Raw genomic sequence first — 12,176 nt, forward strand, 5'->3', positions numbered from 1 at the left:
AAGCTGGGATTTCTTGGTCTCCTGAGTTACTTTAACTTTGCTCAGTGGCAGTATCGTAGCCCATGAGGTTTAACTGAGGCGTGATTATTGCTATTTGAAAACTTTTCCAAATATTCCGCCATGATGACTTGAAATACAGTCAGCATCGGCAATTTTTGTTGGTCTCTCAGGAGACTTAATCCATGGTATGCAAATGATAGAGTGATAGCTCCTCACAGTAGGGAAAGTAAATGGTGTGCTGCACTGCATCGTATTGATGGTTTTTGCTTGGAGCAGGAGAGAGGGAGCTGATCTTCCCACAATGGCCAAAAATGACCTCTTCCCTGAGCCCTCAGACTGCAACTCCGAGGATGCTTTGCGGCAGCGGAGAAAGGGCAGTGATCATTTGGAACTCACCATGGCTTAAACGAGCTCTTCCTGGAAGTGGTGATTTCTTGGTCACCTGAGTTACTTTAACTTTGCTCAGTGGCAGTATTGTAGCCCATGAGGTTTAACTGAGGTGTGATTATTGCTAATTGAAAACTTTTTCCAATACCCCGCCATGATGACTTGAAATACAGTCAGCATAGGCAATTTTTGTTGGTCTCTCAGGAGACTTAATCCATGGTATGCAAATGACAGAGTGTTAGCTACTCCCAGTGGGAAAAGGAAGTCTTTTGCCCCACAGCATCGTATTGATGATTTTCACTTGGAGCAGGAGAGATCGAGCTGATTTGCCTGCAGTGGCCAAAAATGACCTCTTCTCTGAGCACTCAGACTGTAACTCCCAGGATGCTTTGCGGCAGCCGAGGAAGGGCAGTGGTCATTTGGAACTCACCATGGCTTAAACAAGCTTTTTCTAGATCTTGGGATTTCCTGGTTACTTGAGTTACTTTAACTTTATGCAGTGGAAGTATCGTAGCCCATGAGGTTTAACCGAGGTGTTATTATTGCTAATTGAAAACTTTTTTCAATACCCCGCCATGATGACTTGAAATACAGTCAACATAGGCAATTTTTGTTGGTCTCTCTGGAGACTTAAAACCATCAATACCACTGCATGGTATTGATGGTATTCGCTTGGAGCAGGAGAGAGCGAGCTGATCTGCCCGCAATGGCCAAAAATGACCTCTTCCCTGAGCCCTCAGACTTTAACTGCCAGGATGCTTTGCGGTAGCGGGGGAAGGGCAGTGGTCATTTGGAAGTCACCATGGCTTAAACAAGCTCTTCCTGGAAGTGGGGATTTCATGGTCACCTGAGTTACTTTAACTTTGCGCAGTGGCAGTATCGTAGCCCATGTGGTTTAACCGAGGCGTGATTATTGCTAATTGAAAACTTTTCCCAATACCCCACCATGATGACTTGAAATACAGTCAACATAGGCAATTTTTGTTGGTCTCTCTGGAGACTTAATCCATGGTATGCAAATGACAGAATGTTAGCTCCTCCCAGTGGGGTAAGGAAGTCTTGCGCCCCACAGCATCGTATTGATGATTTTCGCTTGGAGCAGGAGAGATCGAGCTGATCTGCCTGCAATGGCCAAAAATTACCTCTTCTCTGAGCACTCAGACTGCAACTGCCAGGATGCCTTGCGGTAGCGGGGGAAGGGCAGTGGTCATTTGGAACTCACCAAAGCTTAAACAAACTCTTCCTGGAAGCTGGGATTTCTTGGTCGCCTGAGTTACTTTAACTTTGCTCAGCGGCAGTATCATAGCCCATGAGGTTAAACCGAGGCGTGATTATTGCTGATTGAAAACTTTTCCCCATAGCCCGCCATGATGACTTGAAATACAGTCAGCATCGGCAATTTTTGTTGGTCTCTCAGGAGACTTAATCCATGGTATGCAAATGACAGAGTGTTAGCTACTCCCAATTGGGAAAGGAAATCTTGCGCCCCACAGCATCGTATTGATGGTTTTCGCTTGGAACAGGAGAGAGCTAGAGCATCTGCCTGCAATGTCCAAAAATGACCACTTCCCTGAGCCCTCAGACTGCAACTCCCAGGATGCTTTGCGGCAGCGCAGGAAGGGCAGTGGTCATTTAGAACTAACCATGGCTTAAACAAGCTCTTCCTGGAAGCTGGGATTTCTTGGTCTCCTGAGTTACTTTAAATTTGCGCAGTGACAGTATCGTAGCCTATGAGGTTTAACCGAGGCGTGATTATTGCAAATTGAAAACTGTTACCAATATCCCGCCATGATGATTTGAAAAACAGTCAGCATCGACAATTTTTGTTGGTCTCTCAGGAGACTTAATCCATAATATGCAAATGACAAAGTGTTAGCTCCTCCCAATTGGGATTGGAAATCTTGCGCCCCACAGCATCGTATTGATGATTTTCGCTTGGAACAGGAGAGAGCTAGATGATTTGCCTGCAATGTCCAAAAATGACCTCTTCCCTGAGCCCTCAGACTGCAACTCCCAGGATGCTTTGCGGCAGCGGAGGAAGGGCAGTGGTCATTTGGAACTAACCATGGCTTAAACAAGCTCTTCCTGGTAGCTGGGATTTCTTGGTCTCCTGAGTTACTTTAACTTTGCGCAGTGGCAATATCGTAGCCCATGAGGTTTAACTGAGGCGTGATTATTGCTAATTGAAAACTTTTCCCAATACCTCGCCATGATGACTTGAAATACAGTCAGTATAGGCAATTTTTGTTGGTCCCTCAGGAGACTTAATCAATTGTATGCAAATGACAGAGTGTTAGCTCCTCCCAGTGGGGAAAGGAAATGTTGTTCCGCACTGCATCGTATTGATGGTTTTCGCTTGGAGCAGGATAGATCGAGCTGATCTGCCCGCAATGGCCAAAAATGACCTCTTCCCTGAGCCCTCAGTCTGCAAATGCCAGGATGCCTTGCGACAGCGGGGGAAGGGCAGTGGTCATTTGGAACTAATCATGGCTTAAACAAACTCTTCCTGGAAGTGGGGATTTCTTGGTCACCTGAGTGACTTTAACTTTGCGTAGTGGCAGGATCGAAGTCCATGAGGTTTAACCGAGGCGTGATTATTGCTAATTAAAAACTTTTCCCAATATCTCGCTATGATGACTTGAAATACAGTCAGCATCGGCAATTTTTGTTGGTCTCTCAGGAGACTTAATCCATGGTATGCAAATGACAGAGTGTTAGCTCCTCCCAATTGGGAAAGGAAATCTTGCGCCCCACAGAATTGTATTGATGATTTTTGCTTGGAACAGGAGAGAGCTAGATGATCTGCCTGCAATGTCCAAAAATGACCTCTTCCCTGAGCCCTCAGACTGCAACTCCCAGGATGCTTTGCGGCAGCGGAGGAAGGGCAGTGGTCATTTGGAACTCACCATGGCTTAAACAAGTTCTTCCTGGAAGCTGGGATTTCTTTGTCTCCTGAGTTACTTTAACTTTGCGCAGTGGCAGTATCGTAGCCCATGAGGGTTAACCGAGGCGTGATTGTTGCTAATTGAAAACATTTACCATTACCCCGCCATGATGAATTGAAATACAGTCAGCATAGGCAATTTTTGTTGGTCTCAGGAGACTTAATCCATGGTATGTAAATGACAGAGTGTTAGCTTCTCGCAATTGGGAAAGGAAATCTTGCGCCCCAAAGCATCGTATTGATGATTTTTGCTTTGAACAGGAGAGAGCTAGATGATCTGCCTGCAATGTCCAAAAATGACCTCTTCCCTGAGCCCTCAGACTGCAACTCCCAGGATGCTTTGCGGCAGCGGAGGAAGGGCAGTGGTCATTTGGAACTAACCATGGCTTAAACAAGTTCTTCCTGGAAGCTGGGATTTCTTGGTCTCCTGAGTTACTTTAACTTTGCTCAGTGGCAGTATCGTAGCCCATGAGGTTTAACTGAGGCGTGATTATTGCTATTTGAAAACTTTTCCAAATATTCCGCCATGATGACTTGAAATACAGTCAGCATCGGCAATTTTTCTTGGTCTCTCAGGAGACTTAATCCATGGTATGCAAATGATAGAGTGTTAGCTCCTCACAGTAGGGAAAGTAAATGGTGTGCTGCACTGCATCGTATTGATGGTTTTTGCTTGGAGCAGGAGAGAGGGAGCTGATCTTCCCACAATGGCCAAAAATGACCTCTTCCCTGAGCCCTCAGACTGCAACTCCGAGGATGCTTTGCGGCAGCGGAGAAAGGGCAGTGATCATTTGGAACTCACCATGGCTTAAACGAGCTCTTCCTGGAAGTGGTGATTTCTTGGTCACCTGAGTTACTTTAACTTTGCTCAGTGGCAGTATTGTAGCCCATGAGGTTTAACTGAGGTGTGATTATTGCTAATTGAAAACTTTTTCCAATACCCCGCCATGATGACTTGAAATACAGTCAGCATAGGCAATTTTTGTTGGTCTCTCAGGAGACTTAATCCATGGTATGCAAATGACAGAGTGTTAGCTACTCCCAGTGGGGAAAGGAAGTCTTTTGCCCCACAGCATCGTATTGATGATTTTCACTTGGAGCAGGAGAGATCGAGCTGATTTGCCTGCAGTGGCCAAAAATGACCTCTTCTCTGAGCACTCAGACTGTAACTCCCAGGATGCTTTGCGGCAGCCGAGGAAGGGCAGTGGTCATTTGGAACTCACCATGGCTTAAACAAGCTTTTTCTAGATCTTGGGATTTCCTGGTTACTTGAGTTACTTTAACTTTACGCAGTGGAAGTATCGTAGCCCATGAGGTTTAACCGAGGTGGGATTATTGCTAATTGAAAACTTTTTCCAATACCCCGCCATGATGACTTGAAATACAGTCAGCATAGGCAATTTTTGTTGGTCTCTCAGGAGACTTAATCCATGGTATGCAAATGACAGAGTGTTAGCTACTCCCAGTGGGGAAAGGAAGTCTTTCGCCCCACAGCATCGTATTGATGATTTTCACTTGGAGCAGGAGAGATCGAGCTGATTTGCCTGCAGTGGCCAAAAATGACCTCTTCTCTGAGCACTCAGACTGTAACTCCCAGGATGCTTTGCGGCAGCCGAGGAAGGGCAGTGGTCATTTGGAACTCACCATGGCTTAGACAAGCTTTTTCTAGATCTTGGGATTTCCTGGTTACTTGAGTTACTTTAACTTTACGCAGTGGCAGTATCGTAGCCCATGAGGTTTAACCGAGGCATGATTATTGCTAATTGAAAACTTTTCTCAATATTCCACCATGATGACTTGAAATACAGTCAGCATAGGCAATTTTTGTTGGTCTCTCAGGAGACTTAATCCATAATATGCAAATGACTGAGTGTTAGCTCCTCCCAGTGGTGAAATGAAATGTTGTTCCGCACTGCATGGTATTGATGGTTTTCGCTTGGAGCAGGAGAGAGCGAGCTGATCTGCCCGCAATGGCCAAAAATGACCTCTTCCCTGAGCCCTCAGACTTTAACTGCCAGGATGCTTTGCGGTAGCGGGGGAAGGGCAGTGGTCATTTGGAAGTCACCATGGCTTAAACAAGCTCTTCCTGGAAGTGGGGATTTCATGGTCACCTGAGTTACTTTAACTTTGCGCAGTGGCAGTATCGTAGCCCATGTGGTTTAACCGAGGCGTGATTATTGCTAATTGAAAACTTTTCCCAATACCCCACCATGATGACTTGAAATACAGTCAACATATTCAATTTTTGTTGGTCTCTCTGGAAACTTAATCCATGGTATGCAAATGACAGAATGTTAGCTCCTCCCAGTGGGGTAAGGAAGTCTTGCGCCCCACAGCATCGTATTGATGATTTTCGCTTGGAGCAGGAGAGATCGAGCTGATCTGCCTGCAATGGCCAAAAATTACCTCTTCTCTGAGCACTCAGACTGCAACTGCCAGGATGCCTTGCGGTAGCGGGGGAAGGGCAGTGGTCATTTTGAACTCACCAAAGCTTAAACAAACTCTTCCTGGAAGCTGGGATTTCTTGGTCGCCTGAGTTACTTTAACTTTGCTCAGCGGCAGTATCATAGCCCATGAGGTTTAACCGAGGCGTGATTATTGCTGATTGAAAACTTTTCCCCATAGCCCGCCATGATGACTTGAAATACAGTCAGCATCGGAAATTTTTGTTGGTCTCTCAGGAGACTTAATCCTTGGTATGCAAATGACAGAGTGTTAGCTCCTCCCAATTGGGAAAGGAAATCTTGTACCCAACTGCATCGTAGTGATGATTTTTGCTTGGAATAGTAGAGAGCTAGATGACCTGCCTGCAATATCCAAAAATGACCTCTTCCCTGAGCCCTCAGACTGCAACTCCCAGGATGCTTTGTGGCAGCAGAGGAAGGGCAGTTGTCGTTTGGAACTCACCATGGTTTAAACGAGCACTTCCTGGAAGTGGGGATTTATTGGTCACCTGAGAAACTTTAACTTTGTGCAGTGGCAGTATCGTAGCCCATGAGGTTTAACCGAGGCGTGATTATTGCTAATTTAAAACTTTTCCCAATATCCTGTCAAGATGACTTCAAATACAGTCAGCATCGGAAATTTTTGTTGGTCTCTCAGGAGACTTAATCCATGGTATGCAAACGACATAGTGTCAGCTCCTCCCAATTGTGAAAGGAAATCTTGCGCCCCACAGCAACATATTGTTGATTTTCACTTGGAACAGGAGAGATCGAACTGATCTGCCTGCAATGTCCAAAAATGATCTCTTCTCTGAGCCCTCAGACTGCAACTGCCAGGATGCTTTGCGGCAGCGGAGGAAGTGCAGTGGTCATTTGGAACTCACCAAGGCTTAAACGAGCTGATCCTGGAAGTGGGTATTTCTTGGTCACATGAGTTACTTTAACGTGGTGCAGTGGCAGTATCTTAACCCATGAGATTTAACCGAGGCGTGATTATTGCTAATTGAAAACTTTTCCCAATACCCTGCCATGATGACTTGAAATAAAGTCAGCATAGGCAATTTTTGTTGGTCTCTCAGGAGACTTAATCCATGGTATGCAAATGACAGAGTGTTAGCTCCTCCCAGTGGGGAAAGGAATTCTTGCGCCCCACAGCATCGTATTGATGATTTTCGCTTGGAGCAGGAGAGATCGAACTGATCTGCCTACAATGGCCAAAAATGACCTCTTCCCTGAGCACTCAGACTGCATCTCCCAGGATACTTTGCGGCAGCGGAGGAAGGGCAGTGGTCATTTGGAACTCACCATGGCTTAGACAAGCTTTTCCTAGAACCTGGGATTTCTTGTTCACCTGAGTTGCTTTAACTTTGCGCTGTGGCAGTATCGTAGCCCATGAGGTTTAACTGAGGCGTGATTATTGCTAATTGAAAACTTTTCCCAATAGCCTGCCATGATGGCTTGAAATACAGACATCATCGGCAATTTTGGTTGGTTTCTCAGGAGACTTAATCCATGGTATGCAAATGACAGATTGTTAGCTCCTCCCAATTGGGAAAGGAAATTTTGCGCCCCACAGCATCGTATTGATGATTTTCGCTTGGATCAGGAGAGATCGAGCTGATCTGCCCGCAATGGCCAAAAATGACCTCTTCCCTGAGCCCTCAGACTGCAACTCCCAGGATGCTTTGCAGCAGCTGAGGAAGGGCAGTGATCATTTGGAACTCACCATGGCTTAAACGAGCTCTTCCTGGAAGTGGGGATTTCTTGGTCACCTGAGTTACTTTACGCAGTGGCAGTATCGTAGCCGATGAGGTTTAACCGAGGCGTGATTATTGCTAATTGAAAACTTTTCCCAATATCCCGAAATGATGACTTGAAATACAGTCAGCATCGGCAATTTTTGTTGATCTCTCAGGAGACTTAATCCATGGTATGCAAATGACAGTGTTAGCTCCTCCCAGTGAGGAAAGGAAATCTTGCGCCCCACAGCATCCTATTGAAGATTTTTGCTTGGAGCAGGAGAGATCGAGCTGATCTGCCTGCAATGGCCAAAAATGACCTCTTCCCTGAGCCCTCAGACTGCAACTCCCAGGATGCTTTGCAGCAGCAGAGAAAGGGCAGTGGTCATTTGGAACTAACTATGGCTTAACCGGTTCCCGACCGCCCACTGTAGATAAACGTCGGCGCTTGCCGGGCTCTGTGCAGCGCCGACGTTTAAAAACGGTGGGTGGTCTCGCAGCGCTCAGGACCCCCAGGGTCCTGCAAGCGCTGCGATTCCGGTGCAGAGCGTTAGCTCTGACAGGGAACATCATCGGGACCTGATTAGATCAGGTCCCAGTGATGTTAACCCTTAGCTGTCTTCTATATGCTGTGATCTATAGTGATCGCGGCATATAGGAGACAGCAGGAGGAGAGGGGGTCGTCAACTTACCTCTCCGAAGACCTCCGAGTCCTTCCAGGACCTGGGGTTGCTATGGCAGCTGGAGGTCACATGACCGCCTCCAGCTCTGCCATATATGGTGTCCTGTCTGGCTCAGCTGCAGCTGTAGCCAGACAGGAGACTCTGACTGAAACAGTCAGGGAAGATCTCATGTAATGTAATATATGTCTATTACATTACATGAGATCAGAGATCAGAAAAATAAAAATTAATGTCCCATACAGGGACTAAGAAAAAATGTGAAAAAAGGTAAAAAAAAAGTTTTTAAACTATTAATAAAAAAATCACAAAATAAATAAAAATAAATAAATAAAATATTAAACCAATAAATCCGTATATTTTTACAAAACCAAAAAAAGTACACATATTTGGTATCGCCGCGTCCGAAACAACCCGAGCTATAAAACTGTCACACTAATTAACTCCTTCTGTGCACACCGTAATAAAAATAAATAAAAAACGGAGCAAAAAAATATGCTTTTTCATCATATTGTCAAACAAAAAGTGGAAAAAAATGCGATCAAAAAACAAAATAGAAATAAAAATGGTACCACTGAAAACGTCATCTTGTTACGCAAAAAAAAAGCCGCCATACAGCTCCATCAGCCGAAAAATAAAAAAGTTATAGCGCTCAGAATAAAGCAATGCAAAAAAAATATTTTTTTCTATAAAATAGTTTTATTGTGTAAAAGCGCCAAAACATAAAAAAATACAGTAAGTGTAGTATCGCTGTAAACGTACTGACCCGAAGAATAACGCTGCCTGATCACTTTTACCACACGCAGAACGGCATAAAAAAAAAACTCAAAAAACAATTCCTGAATTGTTTGTTTTTGTTAATTTTACCTCCCAAAAAACGGAATAGAAAGCGATCAAAAAATGTCACGTCCCCAAAAATGGTACCAATAAAAATGTCAACTCGTCCCGCAAAAAACAAGCCATCACATGACTCTGTTGGCCGAAATATGGAAAAATTATAGCTCTCAAAATATGGTGATGCAAAAACTAGATTTTGCAAAAAAAGCGTCTTTTAGTGTGTGACAGCTGTCAGTCATAAAAACCCGATATCAATCTGGTATCTCTGTAATCACACCGACCCGAAGAATAAAGTAATCTAATCAGTTATATCACACTAGGAACGGCGTAAAAAATAAATAAAACCAATTCTTCACCTGCTACTGATTTGTTTATTATGTCCCCAAAGATCCCAGTAAGGCTCTGCCCACATTTATCCTGTGCTCTGTGCTGAGCACTTACACCAGAGTTTCCGTGTAAATCTCTGAAATACATGATTCAGCCGGAACCCATGACGGAAGATTCCCTGTAATGAGACAGATATAGGCCACTGTGGACGCCGTCTAGCCTGGGATCCCACGGTGTCATTTGTTTTAGGCGTGCATAAAAGTGCGGTTGGCCACAGTTTTGTGCACTTCTGAAAAAAAGGACACCGCTACACAGAGGCCAGACGGTGTCCAGAGTAACTCTGCTGCCTCATTACAGTGAATGGATCCTGCAGGGGTTTCATCTGAATTACATCACTTGGAAATTTAGATGGAAACCCCGATGTAAGTGCTCAGCCTAGAGCGCCGGATAAATGTTACGTAAAATGTTCCCAATACAAGCTTCAACTCAGTCCTCAAAAAAAGCTAGTCCCCACTCAGGTCCGTCATCTGTTAAAAATATAAGGGACTTCCAAGTTACTGGTAGCAGAAAGGCTCTGGAAAAGCAAAATGACCCTTGCCCCCCAAAAGAAATTCAGAAAATTTTGTGCTCCCAAATCCAAATGCCTATTCTACAATAATTTGTTCTCCAATTGTCAAATAGCACTCCGTCCCCCCCAGATCTCACCGTATGGCTAAGCGGTACGATACAGCCACATATGGGGTATTGACAGTTTTAGAAGAAATTGTGTGACACATTTCGGCACCATTTTTACCCATTGCCCTGTGTGAAAATGTAAAATCTGAGGGTAAAACATTTTTTGTGGTAAAAATATAATTATGATTTTTTCACTGCCCAATGGTATAAATTTAAAAATTAAAAAATACTCACTACTTCCCTAGATGAATTCCTTGAGAGGTGTAGTTTACAAAATGGGGTCATTTGTGGAGGTTTCTGCTGTTTTGGCATGTTAGCGACTCTTCAAATGTGACATGGTGTCTGCTGCCTATCCCAGCCAACATAGCGCTCCTTTCTCTTCCGAACCCTGCCGTACACCAAAGCAGTGGTTTTCCCCCACATATGGGGTATCGGCGTACTCAGGAGAAATTGTACAACAAATTTCATGGTGCAATTTCTCCGGTTATCCTTATGATAATGCAAAATTAGGGGATGAAAAACATTTTTTATGGGAAAAATGTGAAAATTTTATTTTCACGGCTCAATATTATAAACTTCCGTGAAGCAGCTGGGGGTGCAAGGTGCTCACCACACATCTAGATAAGTTCCTTAAGGGGTCTAGTTTCCAAAATGGTGGCACTTGTGGGGGGTTTCCGCTGTTTAGACACATTAGGGGCTCCACAAATGTGACATGGCGTCCGCTAATTATTCAAACAAATTTTACATTCAAAAAGTCAAATGGCGCTCCTTCCCTTTCAAACCCTGCCGTGCGCCCAAACAGTGGTTTTCCCTCACATATGGGGTATCGGCGTGTTCAGGAGAAATTGCACAACAAACTTCATGGTGCAATTTATCCTGTTACCCTTATGATAATACAAAATTAGAGAATGAAAAAGATTTTTTGTGGGAAAAATGTGAAAATTTTATTTTCACGACTCAATATTATAAACTTCTGTGAAGCAGCTGGGGGTGCAAGGTGCTCACCACACATCTAGATAAGTTCCCTAAGGGGTCTAGTTTCCAAAATGGTTGCACTTGTGGGGGGTTTCCACTGTTTAGTCACATTAGGGGCTCCCCAAATGCGACATGGCATCTGCTAATTATTCAAACAAATTTTACATTCAAAAAGTCAAATGGCGCTCCTTCCCTTTCAAACCCTGCCATGCGCCCAAACAGTAATTTGCCTCCACATATGGGGTATCAGCGTGTTCAGGAGAAATTGCACAACAAATTTTATGGTGCAACTTATCCTATTACCCTTATGATAATGCAAAATTAAGGGATGAAAAACGGTTTTGTGGGAAAAATGTGAAAATTTTATTTTTACGGCTCAATATTATAAACTTCTGTGAAGCAGCTGGGGGTGCGAGGTGCTCACCACACATCTAGATAAGTTCCCTAAGGGGTCTAGTTTCCAAAATGGTGTCACTTGTGGGGGGTTTCCACTGTTTAGGCACATCAGGAGCTCTCCAAACGCAACATGGCGTCTGCTAATTATTCAGACAAATTTTACATTCAAAAAGTCTAATGGCGCTCCTTCCCTTCCGAACCCTGCAGTGCGCCCAAACAGTGGTTTTCCCTCACATATAGGGTATCAGCACGCTCAAGAGAAATTGCACAAAAAAATTTGGGGTCCATTTTTTCCTGTTACCCCTGTGAAAATAAAAAAAATTGGGTCTAAAGTAACATTTTTGTGAAAAAAGATAAATGTTAATTTTTTTTTTCCACATTCCAAAAATTCCTGTGAAGCACCTGAAGGGTTAATAAAGTTCTTGAATGTGGTTTTGAGCACCTTGAGGGGTGCAGTTTTTAGAATGGTGTCACTTTTGGGTATTTTCTGTCATAAAGACCCCTCAAAGTGACTTCAAATATGATGTGGTCCCTAAAAAAATGTTTTTGTAAATTTTGTTGGAAAAATGAGAAATCGCTGGTCAACTTTTAACCCTTATAGCTCCCTAAAAAAAAAAATTTTGGTTCCAAAATTGTGCTGATGTAAAGTAGACATGTGGGAAATGTTATTTATTAACTATTTTGTGTGACATATCTCTCTGATTTAAGGGCATGAAAATTCAAAGTTTGAAATTTGCAAAATTTTCTAAATTTTCGCCAAATTTCCAATTTT

General features: G+C 43.7%; 19 non-coding genes across 19 annotated transcripts; all 19 read left to right on the plus strand.

Moving 5' to 3' along the window:
• Positions 1-33: 33 nt before the first annotated feature.
• On the plus strand, positions 34-174 carry LOC141168454 (U4 spliceosomal RNA). The gene has a single exon (XR_012252191.1). It is a non-coding gene; the product is annotated as a U4 spliceosomal RNA (small nuclear RNA).
• A 280-nt stretch (positions 175-454) lies between these two features.
• On the plus strand, positions 455-595 carry LOC141168496 (U4 spliceosomal RNA). The gene has a single exon (XR_012252231.1). It is a non-coding gene; the product is annotated as a U4 spliceosomal RNA (small nuclear RNA).
• A 280-nt stretch (positions 596-875) lies between these two features.
• Positions 876-1,016, plus strand: LOC141167640 (U4 spliceosomal RNA). The gene has a single exon (XR_012251434.1). It is a non-coding gene; the product is annotated as a U4 spliceosomal RNA (small nuclear RNA).
• Positions 1,017-1,246: 230 nt separating this feature from the next.
• LOC141168390 (U4 spliceosomal RNA) lies at positions 1,247-1,387 on the plus strand. Its single transcript, XR_012252127.1, has one exon. It is a non-coding gene; the product is annotated as a U4 spliceosomal RNA (small nuclear RNA).
• Positions 1,388-1,667: 280 nt separating this feature from the next.
• Positions 1,668-1,808, plus strand: LOC141168290 (U4 spliceosomal RNA). The gene has a single exon (XR_012252032.1). It is a non-coding gene; the product is annotated as a U4 spliceosomal RNA (small nuclear RNA).
• Positions 1,809-2,088: 280 nt separating this feature from the next.
• On the plus strand, positions 2,089-2,229 carry LOC141167792 (U4 spliceosomal RNA). Its single transcript, XR_012251582.1, has one exon. It is a non-coding gene; the product is annotated as a U4 spliceosomal RNA (small nuclear RNA).
• Positions 2,230-2,509: 280 nt separating this feature from the next.
• LOC141168303 (U4 spliceosomal RNA) lies at positions 2,510-2,650 on the plus strand. Its single transcript, XR_012252045.1, has one exon. It is a non-coding gene; the product is annotated as a U4 spliceosomal RNA (small nuclear RNA).
• A 280-nt stretch (positions 2,651-2,930) lies between these two features.
• On the plus strand, positions 2,931-3,071 carry LOC141167810 (U4 spliceosomal RNA). The gene has a single exon (XR_012251599.1). It is a non-coding gene; the product is annotated as a U4 spliceosomal RNA (small nuclear RNA).
• A 280-nt stretch (positions 3,072-3,351) lies between these two features.
• LOC141167832 (U4 spliceosomal RNA) lies at positions 3,352-3,490 on the plus strand. The gene has a single exon (XR_012251620.1). It is a non-coding gene; the product is annotated as a U4 spliceosomal RNA (small nuclear RNA).
• A 280-nt stretch (positions 3,491-3,770) lies between these two features.
• LOC141167700 (U4 spliceosomal RNA) lies at positions 3,771-3,911 on the plus strand. Its single transcript, XR_012251493.1, has one exon. It is a non-coding gene; the product is annotated as a U4 spliceosomal RNA (small nuclear RNA).
• Positions 3,912-4,191: 280 nt separating this feature from the next.
• LOC141168497 (U4 spliceosomal RNA) lies at positions 4,192-4,332 on the plus strand. The gene has a single exon (XR_012252232.1). It is a non-coding gene; the product is annotated as a U4 spliceosomal RNA (small nuclear RNA).
• Positions 4,333-4,612: 280 nt separating this feature from the next.
• Positions 4,613-4,753, plus strand: LOC141168345 (U4 spliceosomal RNA). The gene has a single exon (XR_012252084.1). It is a non-coding gene; the product is annotated as a U4 spliceosomal RNA (small nuclear RNA).
• Positions 4,754-5,033: 280 nt separating this feature from the next.
• On the plus strand, positions 5,034-5,174 carry LOC141168271 (U4 spliceosomal RNA). The gene has a single exon (XR_012252013.1). It is a non-coding gene; the product is annotated as a U4 spliceosomal RNA (small nuclear RNA).
• A 280-nt stretch (positions 5,175-5,454) lies between these two features.
• On the plus strand, positions 5,455-5,595 carry LOC141167898 (U4 spliceosomal RNA). Its single transcript, XR_012251682.1, has one exon. It is a non-coding gene; the product is annotated as a U4 spliceosomal RNA (small nuclear RNA).
• A 280-nt stretch (positions 5,596-5,875) lies between these two features.
• LOC141168503 (U4 spliceosomal RNA) lies at positions 5,876-6,016 on the plus strand. The gene has a single exon (XR_012252238.1). It is a non-coding gene; the product is annotated as a U4 spliceosomal RNA (small nuclear RNA).
• Positions 6,017-6,296: 280 nt separating this feature from the next.
• LOC141167724 (U4 spliceosomal RNA) lies at positions 6,297-6,437 on the plus strand. Its single transcript, XR_012251516.1, has one exon. It is a non-coding gene; the product is annotated as a U4 spliceosomal RNA (small nuclear RNA).
• Positions 6,438-6,717: 280 nt separating this feature from the next.
• Positions 6,718-6,858, plus strand: LOC141167760 (U4 spliceosomal RNA). The gene has a single exon (XR_012251551.1). It is a non-coding gene; the product is annotated as a U4 spliceosomal RNA (small nuclear RNA).
• Positions 6,859-7,138: 280 nt separating this feature from the next.
• LOC141167704 (U4 spliceosomal RNA) lies at positions 7,139-7,279 on the plus strand. The gene has a single exon (XR_012251497.1). It is a non-coding gene; the product is annotated as a U4 spliceosomal RNA (small nuclear RNA).
• A 274-nt stretch (positions 7,280-7,553) lies between these two features.
• On the plus strand, positions 7,554-7,694 carry LOC141167670 (U4 spliceosomal RNA). The gene has a single exon (XR_012251462.1). It is a non-coding gene; the product is annotated as a U4 spliceosomal RNA (small nuclear RNA).
• Positions 7,695-12,176: the final 4,482 nt, after the last annotated feature.

This window comes from Phyllobates terribilis, unplaced genomic scaffold (assembly GCF_046119375.1).
Source record: "Phyllobates terribilis strain yellow unplaced genomic scaffold, ASM4611937v1 Scaffold_11__3_contigs__length_659146591, whole genome shotgun sequence".
In the NCBI taxonomy this organism is placed as follows: Eukaryota; Metazoa; Chordata; class Amphibia; order Anura; family Dendrobatidae; genus Phyllobates; species Phyllobates terribilis.